The sequence below is a fragment of the Python bivittatus genome, unplaced genomic scaffold, assembly GCF_059951505.1.
Source record: "Python bivittatus isolate LINGU-HERP-01145 unplaced genomic scaffold, Pbiv_v1 ctg000850_np1212, whole genome shotgun sequence".
In the NCBI taxonomy this organism is placed as follows: domain Eukaryota; kingdom Metazoa; phylum Chordata; class Lepidosauria; order Squamata; family Pythonidae; genus Python; species Python bivittatus.
The window spans coordinates 34,285,345-34,309,603 of NW_028277112.1; the positions used below are offsets into that span (position 1 = coordinate 34,285,345).

The 24,259-nt window shown below is 39.9% G+C and overlaps 1 long non-coding RNA gene across 1 annotated transcript in view; it reads right to left on the reverse strand.

Annotated features, from left to right (window-relative positions):
• LOC148213811 (uncharacterized) overlaps nucleotides 1–8,494 on the reverse strand; it is an 84,071-nt gene extending 75,577 nt beyond the window's left edge. Inside the window, exon 1 of the long non-coding RNA XR_015793877.1 lies at nucleotides 8,314–8,494. This is a non-coding gene — a long non-coding RNA (uncharacterized LOC148213811). The remainder of the gene's footprint in view (nucleotides 1–8,313) is intronic.
• Between the last annotated feature and the right edge of the window lie 15,765 nt (nucleotides 8,495–24,259).

Consider the following 24,259-nt stretch of genomic DNA (forward strand, 5'->3'; position numbering starts at 1 on the left):
TTAATTCCCAGTGCCAAAGAAACAGAACTCTTATCCAGTGTAAAAAAAGAATGTGGCTTATGATGGGAAGTTCATCATGATGGAGCAAGCGACAAATAGAAGCACCATGGAAATGAAATAATTGGATAAGAAGTCTTCAGGGCAAGGTGTGAATCAGAAAGTAGAGAAGAAATTCTGAAACTAAACAAATAGTTTTCTGACAGGATAAGGCTAGAATGTCTTGGTGGTGAGCCATTACAATATTAAATAAAAGATGAATACATCATTCAGGAAATAAAATTCTGTGTTTCATACATCTTAATCAACTGTCAGAAATGCATTCAATCAAATTAATTAAATAATTACATTTGCATGAATTTGCTTATAACTGAAACAATTGAACAATTGTTTAACAGTTTACAATTCTTTCCCAAATGGTTTTGCTGTGATTGATCAGGGAAGTGAATCTCATTGCTGGGATGGGTCACTGATCCACAGGTGAAGCCAGCTGGTCAGGCAAAGGTCACATCTGATAGCAGTGAGTGGAGCCAGATTCAACTGTAGGACTGCACAGCCTGGCCACACCATCTCTCTCTCTGATAGATGTTTATTTATTTCATTTTATTAATCAAATGTGTATACCGTCTGACTCCCAGTGCCTTTGGCAGCTCATAACAAATGAAACAAGGAAAATACAATAAATAATAAATACATCAATAATAATAATAATAATAATAATAATAATAATAATAATAATAGGCAAGAATGACAGACTGGACAAGGATGAAGCAACAGGTCTTCACTCTCCCTCACCAAAAGCCTGGCTAAAGGGCCTTGAACACCAACACCTTGAAGGGCCTTGAACACCAACAGCATGGGGGCCATCTGCATCTCGGAAGGAACCTCATTCCAGAACACAAGCACTGCTACAGAGAAAGTGCACTTCCAGCATCCTCGTACATGACATTGTTTAATTGAAGGACCTGAAACATGCCAACCTGCAGGATCGAATCAGCCAAGCAGATACTATGGAAGACAGTAACCAGTAACCAGGCCCTATGTCATGTAGGGCCCAACAACAGGCTCTGTCTTCCTGTAGGGAGGGGCGACACCAGTGAGTTAAAAGGCAATCAGGGAGTGATCTGTTACCACAAGCATCATTGTAGGGAAAAAAAATTCCTCCCACTGAGTTTAAAGTGTTTTGTCTCACTTCTCCTATTCCAGTATCAGTGTGAAGTAACAAGTGTATCAAACCTTGAGTAGTTTAGATTCCAGTTGCAGCAATCCATGTTGAACCAAACTTTGAGGATGGTACACAGTATAACAAAAGTGCAAGCTAGTTCAAAAACAGTTTTGCTTAAGGCTGAAGCAATTTGTTCGGTGTTACTGTATTTTCTGTGCTGAAAAAGAGCCATACGTGTTAAAACAGCTGGTGTTCTATTGTTTATGAAGTAAGTGTTATATACTGAGCTTAAAGAGGATTGGAATAATTCCATCTATGTCTACTATGCTAGAATACCCCACCCTTAACTCTCCCTCTGGATCCCCAGAGGGAGAACAGATATATATTTTTAAATAAGGAAAATAGATCTTACGTATGTATCAGCATATAGGAAAATAATGTTAAATTCTATAAAATAAACTAAGTTCATGATGGATAAGACTCTCAGTGGCATCTAGTCATAAAATCTCCAAATATCCAAGGCTGTAACACAGGGGAGAGAGTGCCCTCATGTCCCTGTAATCTTCTCATAGATATCTGCTAGCTCATCATGAGACCAGAATGCTGAGCTAGTTAAGTGGAACTAACCCAACATAGCTCTTTTTATGTTCTTGCATAATGATCTGAAAACTAAGTACACACAGTTCCTTAGGGATCATCCAGATGGAGACTTCTGGTAATCTGGGGCCTATGGAGATTTTTCTCTTTTTATATTAGAACACTTCAGTATCATGAAGCTGCAAGAAAATATCTCTGTTGTAGAACAGATGTGCAGATTACCCAATCTGTGGTAGCAACGACCAGTGGAGACTAGTTGGATGCTGTAAACTAAAGTCTCCTGTATTTCTTGATTGTGAGTTAGCCCAATAATAAGATGAGATTTGTTTATTTTGTTTTACAAAAACAGATCTGTCTTCATGTAGAATCTCATGGACTGATTAAAAGCCTTTGTAACCATAAAGGGAAACCATAGGAGCACGTCTAGCATTTGCAGTGTTCACTGAAACTATATTACCTGAAAGAGAATGAAAGTAATACAGAGAAGATATCACAGAAGACAGCAACACAAATCTGTAATCTCTTTATATACCACAACCACTAACTGCCATTTAGCTCAATATACAAATTTATTGTGTTCAAAACTAAGACATAATTTCCCCTCAGGTCTTCAACATCACTTCTGTTTGTGATAAAAAGTACTTAAACACACACAGAGGGAGAATAAACCCCCAAGATTATGGGTAATCAGGTTTTCTTCCACAATGTTGTCATCATGCTTTTAAGCTCATTATCTAGAACAGGTTATGGTATAAAAAGATTAGGATGCAAGCATCCATCTCTGTAATTTTCAAATCAAGTGGTATGTGCATTCAGCAAGCAACATCATTACTGTGAAAGGCTTATTGTCAATAAAATACAGCCCTACAAATACGTGTTCAAATTACAAGCTAAGGAAGGGGCAACAAAAATAAGGACAGGTGAAATACGGTAAGAAATAGGAGGTAGTGGGAAGAGGCAATACAGTATTACCTACTAATTACTGAGCATTATTCTATCAAAGCGCAAGATCAGTGAAGGTGAAGAAAGAAAAATAAAAAAGGCAGGGCAAAAAAGAGAACGCAATAATGCAATAAAGAAGAAATGCTTGCTACTACACCTCACAGCAAAAACCAGCCCTCTAACAACCTGATGTCCACCAATCTACAATTTCTATCATCCCTAGCTAGATGGAGGGGTTGGGAGTTTAGCCTCATCTGAAGAACACCAGATTGAGAAAGGCTGATTTAAATAGTCAATAGATAGATTCCATCCCAGGTACTGAGGATTTGCTTTATTGAAATGTTCATTGGAACAGAAATAATGAACTATTCTTCTGAAGTTCCAAAGGTGTACTTCAAGAATGTTACAAAAACTAAAAATGGATATTAAAAAGAAAAAGAAACAGCCCCATGTAAAAGAGTCTGCTCATTATCATTGCTTCAAAATACAAGCAAAACTAAAGTCAGAATTCTTACGTAAAAGTGTACTTATAATGGGACCATTTCTTTCTATTTTATTGTTCTTGAGCTGAAATAAGGCAGTGAAGAAATCTCCCTCTCTGGGGGGCACTTGAAATGAGAACAGTATGGAGAAATCTTCCCATTTATCACAGTTGAAAACACTCCTACACATACTCTGTTAATACAAAATTCCAACCAAATGATCAGTAGAGTAGAGGGTTTTGTTTTTCAGAAACGAGGGAAGGAAAAAAAAAAATCAGAGGGGCTGAATGGGGGTCCACTCACCTATACTTAAGGCCTGTTTCAGAAGGAAATAAGGCAAGATTGAAAACAGTGGTATAAAAAAAGACTGAGGCTTTTGAATGTTCTAACTATATCTATCCTCTATCAAATGAAATAGAGGTAGTCCTTGCTTAACAACCACAATTGGGACAGGAATTTAGGTTGCTAAGTGACGCGGTTGTTAAGTGAATTATCACATGACCACTTTGCTTAGTGACCGCAATCCCAGCACTCCTGGCTGCCATTGTTAAGTGAGAATCACAGGTCGTTAAGCAGATGGAGTCCCAAGTAAGGAAAGCGGGGGTGCCTCAGGGGGGTGGGGGAGGCCTTGGGAGGCCTGGGGCAGGCCACACATGAGTTGGGGGGTGTTGCAGTGCAGTGCAAAGCCGCAGCTGCCCCTGGAAGCCTCAGCCATCCCAGCTCGGCATAGCAGCACTTATGACTGCAGGGGTGCTGCAACTCCCACCATCTGCCTATTCCCCACCCCTCATCCATGCCCTTTTGGCTGCCCTGCACAGTAGTACTCACCAGCAGCAGTGCTGGGGCTGGGATTGAAGTAGAGGCTTGAGGCCTTCAGCAGCCTCAGTCAGCTGCCACCACCCCAGGCCTCAACTTCAGCCCCAGCGCCGCTGCTGCCACTGAGAAATGCCGACTCAAGCTCCACACCGCTGGCCTTTGCCACCTCATGCTGTTTCCCAAGCTGCACCTCTCGTTCCTTCCCTAAACCCGTTGTCCTGTCATCCTGTTCCTTCCTGAAGCCGTGTGTCCCATTCCTTCCCCAAGCCGTGCCTCTTGTTCCTTCCCTAAAGCCGTCTTCCCATTCTTGCAAGATGTGGAGAATACCAGAAGGTTTCCAAAGGATCACCAGAAGGGGACATCGGCTTGCAGAAGGTATGGGTATTTCTTTGCAAGCTGAGCTACTTCACTTTTGGCTTAACTGATCCTTTAGAGCAGTGTTCCTCAACCTTGGCAGCTTGAAGATGTGTGGACTTCAACTCCCAGAATTCCCCAGCCAGCATAGCATAGCCAGCATAGCATAGCTGGCTGGGGAATTCTGGGAGTTGACATCCACACATCTTCAAGCAGCCAAGGTTGAGGAACACTGCTCAAGAGAAGACAATTCAGCAACATTTCCTCTGGAGCTGTGGGGTGGCATTGCCATTGGTTTGTCTCATCTCCCTGCTCTTCAGTGTTCCCTTCTTCCTTTGGAAGCCAAAGTACTTTGGTGCCTCCTCCTAACCCTTCCTGGTTGCTCTGAGGGGCCCCACTGCAGTAGCTGAGATCGCGTCCTTTTCTTTACCACGAACAGGAAACCCAGAAAAGGAGTAAGGACAGGAGAAGAGCACTGGATAGCTGCCATTTTTTGTGCTTCCACATTGGCCAACTGGAGAGAATCCAGCCCAGTGGGAAGACAAGGAGGGTTGGAAGAGTGAGGATACTCAAACAATGGTGTGAAAATGTTGCAGGAGATGTGAAGGAAAAAGCCTCTGCTTGAACAGAAGCGCCCTGACAGCTGATTTGCGTCATATTTGACTAATACACCTCATACATTCTTTATACTGGCTTACCAAGTTACCAAGAATGCAAATCATTCTGCTTTCATTATTTGATGCATAAAGAACATGACAAGAAGCCAAATTAAGAACAGAGCCTTTAAAAAAGATCCAAAAGTAGAAAAGAAAACCTCAGCTTTGCATTAAAAATCAGTTAGAAATTATTTAAAGCTGAATGAGCAACCATGATTTTACTGCCCATTTAAAAGGAAGGAAGGCAAGGAAGGCTTCAATCACCCCTTGAATATAAATGTTGGAGTCCATCATGCCACCACATTCTTGCATTCTTTTGGGTGTCAGTAATTTAGAGAATTGCCCAAATAGGGTAACATATACATTTGGATAAATAAGGTAAAATTAAATCCAAACTGGGTTCCAGTGTTATGCTAACCCATGATATCTTCAGTTTGGTTTTGGCTAAGCAAGATGTGTGAATCCTGCCATTGTGGTTTATAGTAGGATGGTAGAAGCCAAGCTACTATGGCTTGTTTAATAAGCCATGATTGAAATTAACCATTATTTTGCATGATATGTAAACCCATAGATAAATAAGGATAGGATTTATTTGACTCTGTGTCAAATGAGTTTTTTTTTTAATGTCTTTTTCTACCCTTTTATAAGTATGTAAGTCTTGCCTATGTTGTACCACTTCAGAATCTCTGCAGAAATTCTGTTAAGGCAAAAAAATCTCATTCATTTCACTTGTTTACAATAACAGGGCCTCAGACAACAGCTTTGGTTTATCATCTTTGCCTAACTTGGAAATGAATGTTCAGCTCTTCACTCCATAAAGCAGATGTTTAAAACATCCTGCAGAGTGATTATTCACACACTTCGCATGACCTACACACCCAATCACAATTTTCCTTGAAAAACTATCCTTCCCTTCCCTTTATCTTCCTTTGCCTTTACTTTGCCTTTGCTTTAGCCGCTAGTTTTTTCATATATAACACGGAACAGATGAATGAGACAATATATTCACATATGAAAAGAATATGGACATTTTTCCCCTTATAGCATTGTTTACATTCTTTGCCCTATAGTGCCATCTGACTCACTGTAATAGAATCAGGTGTCTCTACATCCATCATAACCAAATAATGCATTGTCTAGAAGCCAGAAGGCCCTCTGCCCATCCATGACTGACCTTCACTTCTCAGAATAGACCGTAAAGTTGACAGAAGGTAAATGTTAGACCAGGATATCAGGCTACAAATCCCTTTTGTGTGTTGCCTTTCCTATATTCCCTCCTAGCATCTCTGTTACCTTTCTGGGTGCTTACAGCCCTTTCAAGTACAAACATGCAGGGTATCACTTTTCTGATAATTTTGGCCTCCAACCATAGCTATTCAGCTCTCAGTAAAAAGATATGTCAGCAGAAGAAGCCAAATACAACAGTGAATGTGTCAGGATCTGGAAAAAAAGTATTTCTGCAATATGAGATCATATTACTACTGATGTCAAAACTAATGCATTGTGAATCTGATAGAAATGCATGGTAATTTATCAGCATTACTCTGACTTGCCTTCACCAGCACTTCATTTAATCATCTGAAATCTTTGGGTCTGAATTTTCTGTGACATAGGATGGAGCTGAATGTGCAAGGAACTGAGGCTGCCATAAGTTCAGAGTCTGGATAAACATTGACATAACATTTTGTTTACTTGGAAAATTAGAATGTATTGTTTTGAAAACCTATGAAGAACCAGGAATCTTGAACAGAGGAACTCAGAAACAAGACATTGGATCTTATTGTTCCTAACAATATGGTAGCCTGCTGTAGCTGGAAACTGCTCACTTTACTGAGATTTAGCATTATGCCAGATGTCCAGGAAAAACTATTATAGCTACCAGATAGGAATGATAAAATTATACCAAGGATCTTTATTTGCCTGCACTTCATAGTGCAGAAGCACATATGCCCTGGCAACACTTTTTCCCCTACCATGTCCCCAGTATGTCTTTAGGTTATCCCTATTCCATGAGTGACACAAGCTTAGATTGTTCTGTACAAGTAAGTGTTCTTCTCCTTATTGTGGTATTGTTCAAAGGTCTATTAAATCTGTTTGGCTTTGTCTCCCATTATCTTGAAGGTAAGTTGGAACTGGGAACTGCATACATCTTGAATCGGTCACACATGGCACAGGCTTAGTTGCTGGGAATAAAAACCCAGCACTTCTGCCAGAAAAATACATCAAATTTGTCACAGAAGCCAGAGAACAGCTGGTTTTGAACACTGATATGCAGAAGGACAAAAATGCGTTCACTCTTTTTAGCTGAGCTCACAACCATAGTTCTTCCAATTAATGCCTTTATAATGCATTGTCAGAGAGCTAGTTTGGTGTAATGGTTACAAATACTATAGAAATCAGGAGACCATGAGTTCTGATCCTGCCTTAGGCACAAAGCCTAAGTGACTTTGGGCCAGTCATTCTCACTCCTAGAAAGAAGGAAATGGCAAATCATTTCTGAAAAAATTTGCCAAGGAAACTTGCAGGGACTTGTCCATGTAGTCATTTGGAGGAAAGACTGATTGAAAAGCACACACACAAACACAAAACTCATCTTCAGGGCCTGGGGAAATCTGGGAGTTGAAGTCCACACATCTTAAAGTTATTGAGGTTGAGAAACATTGCTCTAGAGGACAAAGTACTGTGCCTTCATCTACACCAACCTGAATCAGATATAACAATTTTAATTGGCTGGGGGGCTTAAAAGGAATAAAGAACCTTCTCTCTCACACACACACCAGTCTTCCCAATGTCCTGGCCTTGCTGGGATGAATTGACAACCTTTGGAAGTAACAAACAATGCCACATTGCACTTCACATGCCTCCAAGCCCCTTTAGGTTGCTCTGTTAATGCTACTGGCTCCCTGCCTCCCCTTCCCTGTATAAAATAATGATCCAGTCCACTTAACATAGGAAATATGGTCCTGCATAATATCATCCTTCCTAACATATAAAGCCATTGGCTAATAAAAAGTAAAAATAGTTCTGGAATTATTGCCTTGTTGCTCTGACACCTTTTCCAGGCATACCCATTCTGTCTGCATTGCTCCAGCCATTCCCTAATGAACATTTCCTATTTTGGCTTTTTCCTACTTATTGCTTACATCTCTAGGGCAGCCTGCTGATATGAGAATCTCTGAAATTTAAACTCATTGCCTTCAGGAAAGCAGTCAAGTGCCTTCTAACCACTCAATCACCACATCTAATTATTCTAACCAATGCCTGAAGGAGTTTTGTTTTGTTTTTTAAAGTACATTTCTCTTACCTTCTTTGCTGTTTTAGTGAAACAGTGATTTCCTTCCTTTTCAATTTATAATGAGATTTCACACAGAGGAATCCTTTTAAGCACAAGTGAAGCTTATTCTAGCTCCAGGCCAACTCCCCAAACATTGATGGCTCCTTTCATGGAACTGGAGATTTTCAACAAGACAAGCAAGCAAACAAGACTTTTCCGTGCTAATTCCCAAGAAGCTTCTCCAGTTGGATCACCTCTGAAAACTTGTTTTAAGCCATTAAAGGGGAATTATGAGACTGCTATCTGATTTGTTAAGGCTATGTTTATGACTGCAAGTGAAGAGCCTCTGCTGTTTTTATGTTCTTGCAAGGTTTTCAAATCCATAGAAAAGACTATCTAAAAAAGAAATGAATAATCTGAAACAAAGTGGCATCAACATGACACCAATGACTGCAATCATTTAAGATGTTAGAGATACCGATCCTACTGTGATAAATCACATCTCTATGCAAAAGTTCACAGAGGTTTCAGGTTAAGTAAGAACAAAATTGTTTTGCTGTTCGCAGGGGGAAAATGCATTATATGGACAGAAAAAAAAATCTTAAAAAAAAAACAATAAGAACAAATGGACATTCTTTTTAAAAAAAAAATATTAGGTTGCTATTTCTAAACCATCCCCAAATATTTGTGAGATATTTGCATATGCAAAATTATATGTAAAGAGATACCATAGATCTCATGATGGAAGCAAGTAGCACTGAATCCAGATAACCTCACGTTGATTTTATCTGTTGTTCAGGTACAAAGTATGGATGAGCAATTTCAAAGCTGCTGCTTTCCCTGCAAATAAAATCAAATCAATATTTATTACAGTCATAGACCAGCATAAAGAGATGAGGTACAATCATTGAATAGAAACATAAAAATATAATAGATAAAAGGCTAGATGTAAAAGGCCTGTAATGCATATAAACTAAAAACTAAAAGTGTAAAAAACATAAAAGATATAGAAGATATACAAAGTGAGAATCTCACTCACTACATAAAAATGAATAGAGCAGTGTTTCTCAACCTTGGCAACTTTAAGATATGTTGACTTCAACTCCCAGAATTCCCTAGCCAGCATGCCCTAATATGAGAAACTAGGCACACAATGAATCTAATTTATAATGTCCCAAGCACAAGCCAGAAGTCATCATTAGGCAGATTTTAAGTGAACCTGGGAACATGATATGTTGTAGCAGAATTGAAAGCAACAGGGAGGTGTAATATTGTCCTGTGTGCCCTGGATATTTCTGCAGTAGTGGTACAATGAGACTAATGCAAATGTCTTTACAGTATGAGCACCGGAGAAGTACATGCCCTGTTGTTTCTGTATGTCTAGAGTTGTAAAGGCATTGCTACTCCAAGTAGGAAGTCTTCTTGAATCAACCCTCAAGGATGGCTGAGGGGAGGACATGACATCATGCCAGAGCGAAGGCCCTCCTGTGCTTAGGGACTTCCAGCTTGGTTAGGTATGCCATGGGGGAGGCAGAATATTTCACGTATTCACTGACAGTGAAGTTTGGGGCCCTGGCTAGATCAGATTGGCACTGTTACACATTGTTTGATAAGTGTTTTGGCCTGCTGAGTAGAATATCTGGAGAGAAGTGCAAGGATGAGATTTTAGTTGCCCCTGCCTGTTTCCACATAATTTGGAATTAGGGTTAGGGGGCAAGGCCAAGGGCAACGAGAGATCTTATGAATCAATAGTTGAGTACCACCAATCACACTCTAACCTCCACTGTCTTAAAGCATTGGCATTAGAGACAGAGCTAGAGACTTGAAGGGCTGTTCTTAGACATTTTGATTGTGCAAGCTCTAGTGGTGCAAAATTGGGAAAAGGCCCAATTGGGTACCATAAAGAAACTGTGCTAGTGGCTTGGTGTCAAATAATATGAGAGTGTGAGTATATAATGGCCTCCTCTTGTCTTAAGGTGTTTAAGGATAGCAGATCCTCTGGGCATTTTAAGCATTGTGATCCCCATGGGCTTTTTTGTTAATGGCAGAGTAAAGGACTACCCCCATGTATTTGAAACAGGAAACTTGCTCAATCTTGTGGCCGTCTATACTCCAGGAATAGCTCTTAGGCCTTTTGGCAAATGCCATGACTAGTTTTAATTGAGTTTCAACCTCAAGTGCTTGCAATACTGTACTAGGGCCCTCACTGCTCTTTTCACTGTAAAGACATTCTTGAAAATATTGTTGCATCATCTGCATAGAGGAGGACAGCAATGTGTCTTCCAGCAAGTTTTAGAAAGAGAAAGTCTGTGTTGTAAAGATGGCCTGGCATGGAATTAATATAGAAGGTGAGTAGGAGAAAGGTCAGTATGCAGCCTTTCTGTGTTTTGATGGCACTGGTGAGATGGCTCTAGGGGTTGCATCTTACCTTAAGTGGCGGCCTTCACATAGCATATGTATTAAATTGTTCAAGGAGACCCCCAGCTTCTCCCACAATTTGACTGAAAAGATGGAGTCAAGCACTGCTTTGAAATCTATGAAAGCAACTTAGAGAGAAGTTACATTGTGGGAGGAGTATTTTTCAATGAGATGCTGTTCCTCTACAAGCAGATTTTCTTGTGTTAGCCAGTCCTAGAATTTCCATTGTAGATGGCTTGCATAGAAATTATTGAATGTACTGTATTAAGAAGGCTAATAGGTCTGTAATTAGCAGGATCATCCTTTTCTCCATTTGTATATAAAGGTACAATAATCACAAGCCCTTAATCCTTGGGGAAACATAAAATTTAAAGCAGGCAGACCTTAACACAGAAGATGCATTTAAAACAGAACATACACTTACTTTATTCCAAATGTAGCTGAGGTGGTATGTCTATATGTTTTGCATAATAGGAGGTAGCATTTAGAAAGGGGAGCAAACTCTCCTCAAATTTCAAATTGCATAAATATTCCTAATCACTTTGATGTATGTGATAGAGAAGCTTTGTCAAAGCCAAATAAGCAGATCATAATCTATATAGGGCCCATTCGTTTCATTCATGTTCAGTACAAAACAAATGCAATTGAAACAAATTTTCACAAAAGAGTCCCCCACTCCATTTGTTATGAAATGAATGTGTATGAAAGGCTGGGAGATCTGGGGCCGCTTACTTTCTTTCAAACCAACCTACCTTACAGGGTTGCTGTTGTGGAGAAAAATAAGAAGGGAGTGCTATATATACCGGCTTATGCTCCTGAAGAAAAGGCAAGTGGGTTATAACAAAGAAATAAACCAGCATAGTTTACAAATGTCATAATGCAAGAATCCCATATTTATGTACATTAACAGATTGTAATATGACAGAGAGCTTTTGGATCTAAGCAGATCCAGATACTGGCTAAAATTAGAATTAGAATCCAAATAGAGTGGCCTCAGTTCATTATTAGGAATAATGAATCAATATATACACATCAAATAAATTGTATTATGGGAGGGACAGAGATTTTGTACCCAGGGAATCAATGTTCTATTCTGATAACAATTACAGAAAGGACACAGACCTGTAATCTGAGTGCTTCGGATTGTTGGGAACAGAGGCCCCTTCCACCTGCGAGGATTGCCCTGCTCCAAGGTCAGGCCTTGCACATGTGAGCCTTGCATAGATTTCCTCTGCTGAATCAGTTTATTTTCAGCTCAGCTGTTGCTCCAGAGGAAATGCTGCAAAGTCACCTTTCCTTCACTGAGCGGCTCTCCATACAGCCTGAACACTGTCCTAGTACCCTGGGGATTCCTTTGGAGCCCCATGAAACACAGCTGAGGAATCACAAGAACACAAGGAAATTGGCAACGATCAACTTCCCATCCCCATCTCTCACCAGCAGGAGCCTCCCTTGATTTCTGATGCCTTCCATGAACAGAAGGGGATCTAACCCAAAATGTTTTATTTGAGAACAGTAACATACATAGTTGAAATAAGTAGCCTTCTAGAATGAAATCAGCCAAATGCTGCATGTTAAGCTATAAATCATGGTTTGCAAACCACAGGGCTGGGTTCATGAAATGTGCTAAGCCAAAACCAAACAAACCACATTATGGCTTAGGATATTTCCATTCCACCACAGCTTGTGCTCCCCAATCCCTCAAAAGCAACCTGAATCCAACTCTTGATTCTCTTTATTTCTGCCAACCTCAAAACTTTGAGAATAGATACAGCATGCACCAATCAGTGTTTCTTCCAGCTGACCAATACTGGGGAAAAATAGCCTTCAGAAAGTGATCCACCCCCTCCTCCCCCCCAATAGCAGATGCAGCTCTTGGAATAACAAAATGCTCTCATCCTCCCTCTTTCCACAAAAGAAAGGAAACTCCTAGTGCCTCTCCAGGTACCTCTGCAATACACATTGCATACGCCACATATATAAGCAGTGGCTTTCAGGGAACTTAGTCGGGTGCTGTTCCTTTGGTTTTCTCTTTCAAAGCCACCGAGACAGGGGCATCTGCTGGGTTTGGGGTTAAAATCTGCAAGATGGCAGATGTGGAATCTCAATTAAAGCCCTGTGTCTTTTGTGTGCACATGTGGTAGACAAAAGGGTTAGGGCTTAGATTGTGACACTGTACCTGTCGTCTTGCAGATTTTTTAAAAGTATTTTTTTGATTGATTTTAAGACAGAAGGGTACATATTGTGTGTGTGTGTCTACACACACACACAAACACATAAGAAAAAACAAAAAATAAAGAACAGAATCAGGTAAATAACCAAGAATTTACAAATGTGATATCTGTGATATGCCCCTAGACTTGGATACCTTTGCACTGACAGCCGTGAAGCATAGCATGTCTGGGTATTTTGTTCCTGTTGTTTTTTTAATTTTGCCCTCAAACATTTTTCACAATAGGTCTAACTATGGTATTTTTGTTGTTGTTGTTGCTGAGATGGCAGGAAAAGAGAACACAAATAGGATGGATGTGAGATCCTTTGACTGCATAACCTTCCAAATCCTCCCAAGTGCACAGTAGCAAAAGTGACATAAACAGAGGTGAAATTCTGTTTGTTCTGTCTGTTTTTCCTTCACCTTCTGAAGCCCACTGCCCTGTTTATTTAACATGTGAATTCAGTCAGTGGAAGAGAAGTTGCCAGGTAAATGGATGAGTTCACACATAATACTAAGCTAGGATTGATTTTTTAATACTATGGTTTGTCAAACAAACCATTGTGGTCTGTTCTGCAAATAATGCTTAGCTACAGTGGGTGATTTCATATAACATGCTAAGCTAAACAAATCACACTGTGGCTTAATGTAATGTGTGAATCAGCCAATCACATGCTGCAGAGGCACAGGGCCAAAGGAATTATATGGAGCAATAGATGTATAGTGCTGATAGAAATGCAACAGGAAAAAAAAAGGCTGAAGCTGAAATTGCATGTTTATTTTAGGCTTTACAAGGAGCTCTCTGAATCTTCCCCAGTTATGTTAATGTGCATTGCCACTCTTCTTGAAATACCACTATTGTGTGAGAGAACATTCCCTCACTTCCTTAGCCTAGTTTGTATTGTATTTGCAATTCAACACCCTGGAAGAGAGTTTGGTACAGTCTTAAAAATATGAAACACAATGGTCTGTACAGCCCTGCAGCAAGCCTGGAAGATCTTCCCATCATGGCATAGCTGATGACATGCCATTCCACCATCATCTTCTTTGCTGTCTTTCCTCTCGGATCTGACATGTTGACATCCCCTGCAGGGAGTTTCTTTGGGACAGCTCCCACATTCCCAAGCTTGGGCACTCTACAAAGGGGCATCAAGTTAGCCTTGTCCACTTCTGAGCTCCTAGACTCTCTCCTCCTGCAGCTGAGGTCCAAAGAGCCCGATCTGTGATTATGTTAAAAGAGCATCACAAAATGAAAAAAATAGACTATATTTAGCACAAAGAAATGGATTGATTTTGGTTAGAAAGCTAGTAGCTTGTGTTTGCTAAAAGTGTAAGAATGTTATCCATTCTATTGAGTCTTGAAGGAAAAGGTAATATAACTTAAATGCTACTTAATGAATTCAGTCACCTCCCAGTTGTTTGCTTCCGTTCATGGCTGTGCTTTTTGTACTACTTGTTAGTTCATTTTTTTAGTTCTTGGGCCTTTGAAAAAGGACTACTTGTTCAAAATGCATTGTGCAATCTAAATAAACCATTGATAAAGCAATCTGAAGATAATTTCCTTATTTTGGGATTGAGAAACAGTGCTTATTGCCTTTAACCCTGCTGCCATGACAGAACAGGAGGAGGATTTCAGTAAGGAGAATGTGCTTATTAATAATGACCAGTGAGACACTTGTGATACTGCTGAAATTCACTTCCCGGCCTGGTAACATGAAATCTGAGGGTTTGAAATGTTCGTTTCAAAAATGATGGATTCAGTCTTTTCACATCGTAATTACAATATCAGGAATCCAAAAAGGTTGGACTTGGATCCTATCTGTGCTTGGAATAAATGGAACTATGTTTCTAGGAAAATGTTCTGGTTTTCCAATCCCAACCTACAAGTCAGACCCAAACAAATGGGATTCCTCTCATTTCGGGGAGGAGAAGTTAAAATATGTTTTGGAAAACCCTGCCAACAACTGTGTGGAAAGCATGGTGGGAGCAGGCTTAAAATGCACTTAATAGGATTCATCATTTAAGTGTAAGAAAGGGCAGAAAGGCAACTTACCATCAACTGACCTCAAAACCTGATACAAGCCTGTGTTTGTACATAAGCAGAAAGGTGATTCAGAAATTCTCTAACACCTCACACAGAACACACATACTCAGAAAGGTTGCACTGAATTTAGTGGCATTTACTGTGAACTAAGCATCTCAAGCAAGCTAAAGCTGAAATTTTAGGACTGTTTATTTAAGAGTAAGTCCCTCTGAACTCAGTGAATTTCTTCTGACAAGTGACATATGGAATTGCCACATGTCCCATGTATTAAAGTACCACATGTGTGAAATCTGTTTATAAATTAAGTTTTGGAGGTGTAGCTGAAGCAAATCAGGCGATAGAACTAAGCACACCAGAAACACAGGACCAGCAAAAGAACATTATAGCCCAACCCATCGAGGCTGATGTCTCTTTAGTGTAAAAGACAGATTATAAATATGTTATTGCCTTCCTTAATTGGTTTTCAAGAATCATAAATTATACTATTATTTTATCTGCCAAGTTTGGAAATGGAGCTGGAATGTTACAGTCAAGCCCTACTTCATAAAACAAGAAGGCAGCAACGCCCAAATTAAATAATAAAAATAGGAACACTCACTGAAAAAAATGTGTTGCTTTTTTTGGAGAGGGTGGGAATGGTTGTGCCTTTCTCCACTGTTGTCACTTGAAGGAAAGACATTGTTGTCTTTGTGTACATGCTGAATAAAGGGAGAGCAACCTTATACAAGGCCACTTGAAGGCACTTTTCTTCAGCTGTTATTATTTCTTTAACAGTCCATAAGGGTACTTCCACGTGGGAACTTTGCTCCAGAATTAGCTCTAGATCTGTGTTTGGCAGTTGGTTTGATTTATTTTTTGCTTAGTTACATCCAAAATTGTTCTAATGGCAATGTTTCTGCCTGCAACACTGAAGCTCTGTAATGCTTGTAAATGATCCAGTTTTCCATTTCTAGGAACTCTTTGCCTTATTTGTGTCTCTTGTTTCAAGCCAGTTTCTCTCCCCTTCCCATGGAAGTATGTAATTGGCATCATGCTTATTGCTTATTTTTCACAGGTCTTTTAAAGGAATAGAAAGATAGTGCTTTGACAGCTTTGCATCTCCCCTCATAGAAGTTGCTCAGATTTTTTGCAGATCCCCAGACAAATGCATTCAGTTCAGGGGGATGGACACTAACTGAGTGATGATCTTTGCATTCTCCTTGAGGTTAGCTGAGGGGACTACTGAGTGTTTGAGCCAACAGCAGTCAGTTTCAAACTGATTTCAAAGGATTAGGGATTGAAAGCAATAATGCTGTGGAAGATCATTGACTGTGAAAGGTGAAAAGAGTATTAGTGGGCAGAAATCAGTTTCTTCAATATACTTTCAAACTGTATGAAATCAGAAGGCACAGACCAGAACACTAAAAAACCAAAGCATCTTACAAATGACAAATAGGTGCTCACACTTACATCACTGTGATTTAAAGCCGCATGTAAAATGATTCTGCCAGTGATGAATGCTCAGTTTATACAGTAGGGTTCATACAAAGAATTCAGGCAGGACTTCTCTGAAACCATAACTGTTTTGAATCAGCCGTAAGCACCTGATACACAATATACAACCCTAACGGGTGCATCACACATCACATTAAACTAAAACCAATGAAACCATCTTGTGTCTTAGGGCTTGTCCACACAGCTGCTCTTCTGTGCTTTCTTCCCATCCTTAAGCCAGGAGGAACATGTCAGCATAAATCGCTGATGCCCCTAACACACAACAGGAACTGGGCTGCTATCCACATAGGTCTCTGGAGCTACATTGTAAGGGGAATCATTTGTGGATTGTTTGTGGAATTTCCTGCTGAAATTCCAGTTTCCTCTTTCAGCAGGAAAAGCCACTGCCAACTGCCGTACAGAACGTGTGTCAAGCCAGTGCTTACCCACTCCAGGCTCTCAATCCAATCAATTTTTGCCAAAGGATTATTGACCTATCAGTCAGTCTCTAGATTGTCCAGATTTGTGCAGACCAGATGTTGCCATTAGATTGGTGTTGTCAAAGAGCCAGAGTTGTAGTGTGAGAGGGAAAGGGACATTAAATAATGGGGTGCTCTTCATAATTTTTTTCTCTCTCATTCTGAGGCAATGTCCACTCTGTAAGTTGATAGGTCAATATTCCCTTTAGATTACAGCACCTACAGCCTTTGTTTAAGGTTGTATTGTCTCCCATGCAGCCAAAATATCAGAACTGGCCCATTGTCCAGCAGCTGGATGGAAGGAAGCATTCCTGCAACAAACCAGTTGTGCCAATTTGAAGTGAGCAGGTTGCCAACCCAGTCTGCATCATCACAAGGTTCTTCCTCCATAAAACCTAGGCTGTCTGTATAGGGCAGTGTTTTTCAATTTTGGCAACTTTAAGATGTGTGGACTTCAACTCCCAGAATGCTCCAGCCAACCATGCTGGCTGGGGAATTCTGGGATTTGAAGTCCACACATCTTACAGTTGCCAAAATTGAGAAACACTGTGCCAGGACAAGAGGGAAATCAGCACTCCCATACTGGAACACCTTACGCAGATTGCCTTAGCAGCAGACTGGCAAGGAAGCAGGAGGCACCATGTGAGGATGTATCCCTACAAATGATTAGTGGGGGTATCTTTGCACCACAGCAAGCAGGATGTATGGATTTCCATTTCTGTGACATTTGAGCCCAGGTACTGTTTTAATTTATAGTTAAACAAAATATACAGTATAAAGACACATCTTTCATTAATCCCTAGAGTTTATTTCCATAATTGTTCAGGAAGAATTCATTAAGAACATGTGTCATGGTCTACAGATTTTTTTTTAAAAAGCATATTCTTGTTCTTCTATGCTCTTGCTGTAATCAATCCATTCCAGAACAATTCTTGTGACAGATTATCTTCTGAATTTCAGCTTTGAAGTGTAGCAAACAATCTGTCCAGAAATGTACATATTTTCCTTACAACACCCCTGTGAAGTCGGTCAGATTGAGAAAAAGTGATTGCCTAAAGCCATCCAATGACTTTATAGGTCAGTGAACTTGAGCCTAATCATAGCATTTTAATTATTTCACTATACTTGGCCTTCATAATAGCAAATCAGTTAATGATACTCCAAGGCTTAAGAACATCATGAAGTGAATGACTCTGAGTACAAGAGTAGACCGTGAGAAGGAAAGGACACAGTGAGGTGGCTGTTGTTTTTCTTAGCATTTGTCATTGCATTCACCTAGTTCAGCAAAGCTATTAATATACGATGCATTGAAGAGTTTTGTTTTTTAGCTGGTGTGTTGCAGAGACTGATGCTGATTATGGCTCAGAGGGAGTGACTGGCCCAAGATCATAGGGGAAAAATATTAAATAGATGGTGAATAAACATATAAACTGCCCTGTCCCCATGGACTTTTTGGAATGCAACTTTGTTATTAATAAAAACTTTATTAAAGTACAATTAAAATACAAAACAGAGAGTACAGCAAAGAAAGAAGATAGAACTAAAAGAAAAAAGACAAAAACTAAAACAGTGAAAGTAGATAGAAGAATGAAACAGAAAGTGACTTCCAACTATCTCCAATACAGATATAGATACAAATTGAAAGAAAATTAATCTCTTACCACTAATAAATTCAAGTTCACATTATTTCTATCAACACAAACCATCTAATCATTAAAACCCACAATCAGACCCTCATTTTTTTCCCACACAAGCACATAATCTAAGAAGGGTTGCCATGAGGAGACAAATTTAGAAACAGTGTTATCTTTTATTAACACTGTTAACTTCGCCATTTGAGCCAAATCTCTTAATTTAATGATCCATTCTTCCACTGTAGGTATTTGTGGATCCTTCCATCTTTGCGCATATAACCGTCGGAATGCAACTTTGTTGTACACTATTGCAGTTGGAGCAAGTTCCAAATATCACAAACAAACAAATACAACCAGTGTGAGTCACTGATCCATATTGTAAATCACTCAGAGATCAACTAGTAACTCCAAATCTATGTCTTGCTTATTCCTGCGTCAGAATGTTACAAAGACAATATTGCACAACATTACTAATCCAAATAATATGGTGTAACTTCTTAAAATGGTACAATTAATTTGTATCAACTTCTGATGTAGTTTGTAACACTCATAAAATATTGCAAAAGTCCTTTTGAAAAAGGCAAGCTAAGAAATGCAAAATGCAGATAAAAGAGCACAAATTTGGGAGACATGGTCCATGGGGTATTTTGTTTATTGATACATAAGAAATGAAACTCAGTTTTTTAAAAAAAATAATTAAAAACTGTAGTGGCTTGTGCTCTAAAATACCCTTGGGCTCTGAAGATGATATCAGTAAATAAATATTCAAGGCTTCCTGAATATTTCTTTCCAAATATACTCTTTTCCACTTTTTTTTCCCCTTCTCTCTCCTTTCTCTCTTTGGATTCTTTGACCTTTAAAAAACAGGCATTATTTGTAGTTTGATTTTTTCAAGATGTTCTTTAGAATGAGATGATGGCAGTGAATTCAATTTGAAAGTCAAGTCATGAAATGCAATATATAACAGGCTAAAGACAGTATTGCTTTAGGCATGATTTTATGAAGAAACCACCAGTTGAAGGATTTCACCTTGGAGTGCAGCATTTCCTATTCATCTGAGCTAGTGCCCTTTGGCTCTGGAGCCCAAGCCTTTTACAAGTGATATTTTAAACTATCCACAAGCACATGAATAAAACATGCAATGCTCCTCAGCTTCCTTTAAGATCTATCTTCTTGTATTCTCTTATGAAGTATTATATAAAGGACTAAAATTCCTCTATCAGTGCTACTTAACTCCTTTGCCATCCCTTCATCAAATAACACATTTTGACTCCCTTCCCTAAGTAGCTAAAAACAACCTTGAAGTGACTTCTGGAAAACCTGAAGACACTTTCCATTTGTGATTAAATGGAACCATGACAAAAACTTTTCATCAGTAGCATGAGGAAAATTGTCTCCAGGATTATTATTCTCTTGAACAACAAAAACTAGACTAAAACCCTGTTGTGATTTTTGAAAATATAATTTGGTCACAAAAGACCACATTAGAAAAAAGTATATTTTACATGCACACACACACACAAAGAAGTATTTTAATAGGACCTGGCCTGGACACAAACTCCACAAACATCCAGTATGATTAATGATGACTAATCCAAAATATTTTGCCATCTGAAATGGAAAAGTATATTACAACAACCACACAGCTTCAGATGCTCTTAGAAGAAATAGATTTGTCAGAAGCCATTCCACTCCACATTCAGACCACTCGGGTAGTTTTGGGGTCCTTGAAGATTTCCTTGTTCAGCCTCTTCACTGTCTGAGCAACTTTTGAAAGCCTTGATTGCAGTATGATTCTGAGCTGGTTTCTATCACTCCACATTCAGACAGGGTGTTACAGTGGTTACCTTCTTATATGCAGAGCCATGGCCAGAGGGTTTGGTGGCTATATCTTGGCCACATGACAGTTACGTTGAGTGTGAAGCCCCTTGATCTGTGCCTGGATGCATCTAGATGATGGCCAATAAACTAAGCTGAATCGTGACAAAACAAAAGCACTGGAAATAATGAATTAGGGAGTTGCCTGCTCTGGATGGGGTTGTAATCCCTCTGAAGGGATCTGGGCATACACCGGGAGTGCTCCTAGAGTCATCACTATCCATGAAATATGTTTGTGTCACATAGAGTGTCTTTGTCCAGCTAACATGCAGTTTTTCAGTTTTATAGGTTTACCAGCTACAGTTGTCCCTGGATAAGGACAATCTAGACACAGTGATCTATCTGCTGGTAACCTCAAGATTGGATTATTGCAATGCAGTTTACATGGGACTGCTTTTGAGGTTGACCCAGGAGTTGCAGCTATTGTAGAATGAAACAATGAGATTGCAGAAGAGGACAATGTGCCATGAAAACAATACATCTCTTCTGAAAGAGCCAGATAATCAATTTGCTACAAAGCCTAGTTTTAGGTCCTGTATTAACATATATAGCAAGGCAGAAAGGTAGAACTTGGATACCAATTAATCACCGTCTCACATTAACAACTGATGAGGATATTTTGGCCAGGAATAAATGATATTTCTATGTATTGATAGTGGGCCATTAATTCTAAAGGATCTAAGGGGTTAAAGATAGAATTCAGGAAGTATGAAAAAATCAAATTATCCTAAGTTTTCATAACTGTTGTATGCTTTTATTCCCAGATCCACCTGTAGAAAAACTGCCAAACTTATATAGCAGAAGTAATACTTCATGAATACCTAGAAGATGTTCGAAAGATGCATTTAGTCTCCAGATATATTATGTTTTTATTATTCACATTGGGTCAAGTTGTTACTCAACTGTGCAAATCCCATTTACAAGTGTGCAACTTCAGAGCTCCAAAGGAAGCCCAGCCCAGGCCTTCCAGGAAATTCCTCTAAGGATTCTCTTGGAGCCAGACAACTAACTTTCTAATAAGCCTTCCTACTTCTTGAAGTGTTGCATTACCCAGCAAGAGGAGTTTTTCTGTGCCAAGTTTATAGCCACTTTCATACAGAGACTGCCAAACCCACAAGGCTTCCATCCACCACAGGTTCTTTTCCAGTATTTTGGCTCTCTTTGAGTAAGCAATTCCCATGCCTCAGCTGAGCTCAGGAACATTTTAATGTTCTCAGATTAGGGCACACTTACTCAAAAAGTCAATCTATTCATTCTACACTGTATTTGTGGTCATTTACATAACCACCTTATAAAACAGATTTTCAGTCACTGTGACAATACCTACATTGCTGAGTGCAAAAGGATTCACATCCAGATAAGTGAGTGAGATATAAATAAATATATAAATATATATAGTGAGGCATAATAAATGGAATCTGGATTCAGAGAAGATGTGGAAGGGGTCATAATTCCAGCAAAACAATAGATCTTCCAGTTTTACCTTCTCAGACGGCCCTTCTGCTGAACTGAAGGGCAAGTATACTGTAAACAGTGTCCAATGGTTGAAAGACTTTACCCTTGTGACCCAGGAGACACAGAAACTCAGGAATGTGTCATCCTCCGTTGCCCGTTCTATAGAGATATAAGGGCTAGCTGGTGTGGGTCTTCCGGGCTATGTGGCCGTGTTCTGGAAGTTTTGTTTCCTAACGTTTCGCCAGCACCTGTGACTGGCATCTTCAGAGTGCAGGAGCACAGACAGGAGCAGTTCTCTCTGTGCCCAGGGTGATGTGACCCTTTTGTGGGTCCCCCCCTCTCCCCCCCTCCCCCCCCCAGATCTCTATAAATACCCACAAAAGGGTCACATCACCCTGGGCACAGAGAGAACTGCTCCTGTCTGTGCTCCTGCACTCTGAAGATGCCGGTCACAGGTGCTGGCGAAACGTTAGGAAACCAAACTTTCAGAACACAGCCACACAGCCCGGAAGACCCACACCAGCCATCATATGCCGGCCGTGAAAGCCTTCGACAATACATATAAGGGCTAGGTTTATTCTTCCCCTGATTGGTGGGTGCCCTGAGAGACCAGACTTGGTCTATGCCCAATTTCTCTTAGAGTCATAATCCTTGCATCATGGCTAACACTGCAAGATTGCACAGGTACTTGCAAAATTTGGTGGACATGTACTGAACACAGAACTAGTTAAATACATTGATTTTATGCTTGTACCTTTCTTAAGTTACTGTATCAATTTTAGCCTCATTCCCTTTTGACTTTGACAGAGCCCACCCAGTTCTGGATGTTTTCTAGTGTTTTAGGCTGGGGTTGGACATAGGGGCCTGGACCTTTAGTGCATTTTAATTTTGACCCAATGGGCAAATGGGATCCATTTTTTGTATTGTTTTTACTACTCTCAGTGTCTTATTTGTACTGGTCTAACACTGTAATGAAGAGTTATCTATCTATGTCTCAGATGGCACAAACATGCATTTTAGGGATGCCTATGAATTCAAATCATCCCCTGGTTTCCCAGACTGAAGCAATAGCTAGAAGAACAATTTATCAAGGGTGGCTCATATGTCACTTTTCTGTTTCTAGAATGAAAAATACCTTTAAATGCTCTTCAGGCTTTACTACTGCAATATGCTTTATGTGGGGCTACCTTTGTACCTAATTTTAAATTTAAATCAGTACAGAATTCAGCAGTCAAGGTGGTTTCCGGAAGCATTCAATGGTGGTATTTCACCTGTGGTAAAAGCATTCGACTGCCTGCCAATTCACTATTTCAGGTAGCAAATGCATTTAATGATTATCATTACAGTTCTGCATGACTTTAGTCCAGGATACCTGAGGTCCTATCCTCACATCCTATTTATCACAACAAGAAGATGCTTTGATTACTGTTTTTAAGGGATCTGCCCTGAAGAGGTTTCCTCCTTCTCATCCTCAGGACATTGCAGAGTTATCTTTAGTTGTTCTGGTGTAAAAGTAGTATTTTCCTTCTCCTCTCAACACAAAACTTGCCATATAGACTCTCTATGGCGCCTTAGTGGCAATGCTGGCGGTGGTACAATCAGGGACTGGGATCTGCCAACATCAATTGGTTGTTTGAGGCTGCTGTTGGCACACACACCCTTGCCATCCAGTTGTGACACTGTCCTCTATGGCCATTTTGGACTGGGCTGCAAAGAAAGACCAGACACTTGGACTTTGTCCTCTTTCTTACACTAGAATATTGATCTCCTAGGAGGTCCTGTCAGCTGGGAAACTGGTTTGCTTGTTTGTTTTTTTTAATATGGGAATATTGATATTTTAGTGGAGTTTGGTAATTTTTTTCACTGGGTGAGATCGCTGCTGCTGTGCTGATGTTACTTAACAAGTGTGTGTGTGTGTGTGTGTGTGTGTGTGTGTATGTACTCGTGTAGCATGCATATATAAGTGTATAATGGGACATGGGAGAGAGAAGAGGCTCTTTGTTTGACCAAGAAACCATTCACAGGGGGAATTGGCTTCAGGACATAGAAAGGAAAGACCCACCCAGTGTCCCTAAACTCTGGCCTACCACATGTTCTGGAGAATGATCAATGATTGTTTTTTGTGTTGATAGATGACACTGAGTGGGATGTGAAAAGAAACCAAAGAATCCCCCAGTCATTGCCCTGAAATGTTCCACATGAAATCTGCAAGGAGAGCAATACTATCCAGACTCACTGGAAAAGTGCAGTAAAGCTCTGTTGTAGGGGAAATCAATTTCAGTTGGCGTACTTTTCTTCTGATTCAAAAATGGCAGCAAGGCACATTAATGCAGCAGTGAGGAAGAGCCCTGAGCAAACACCTCCTTCCTCAACTAGTGCTACC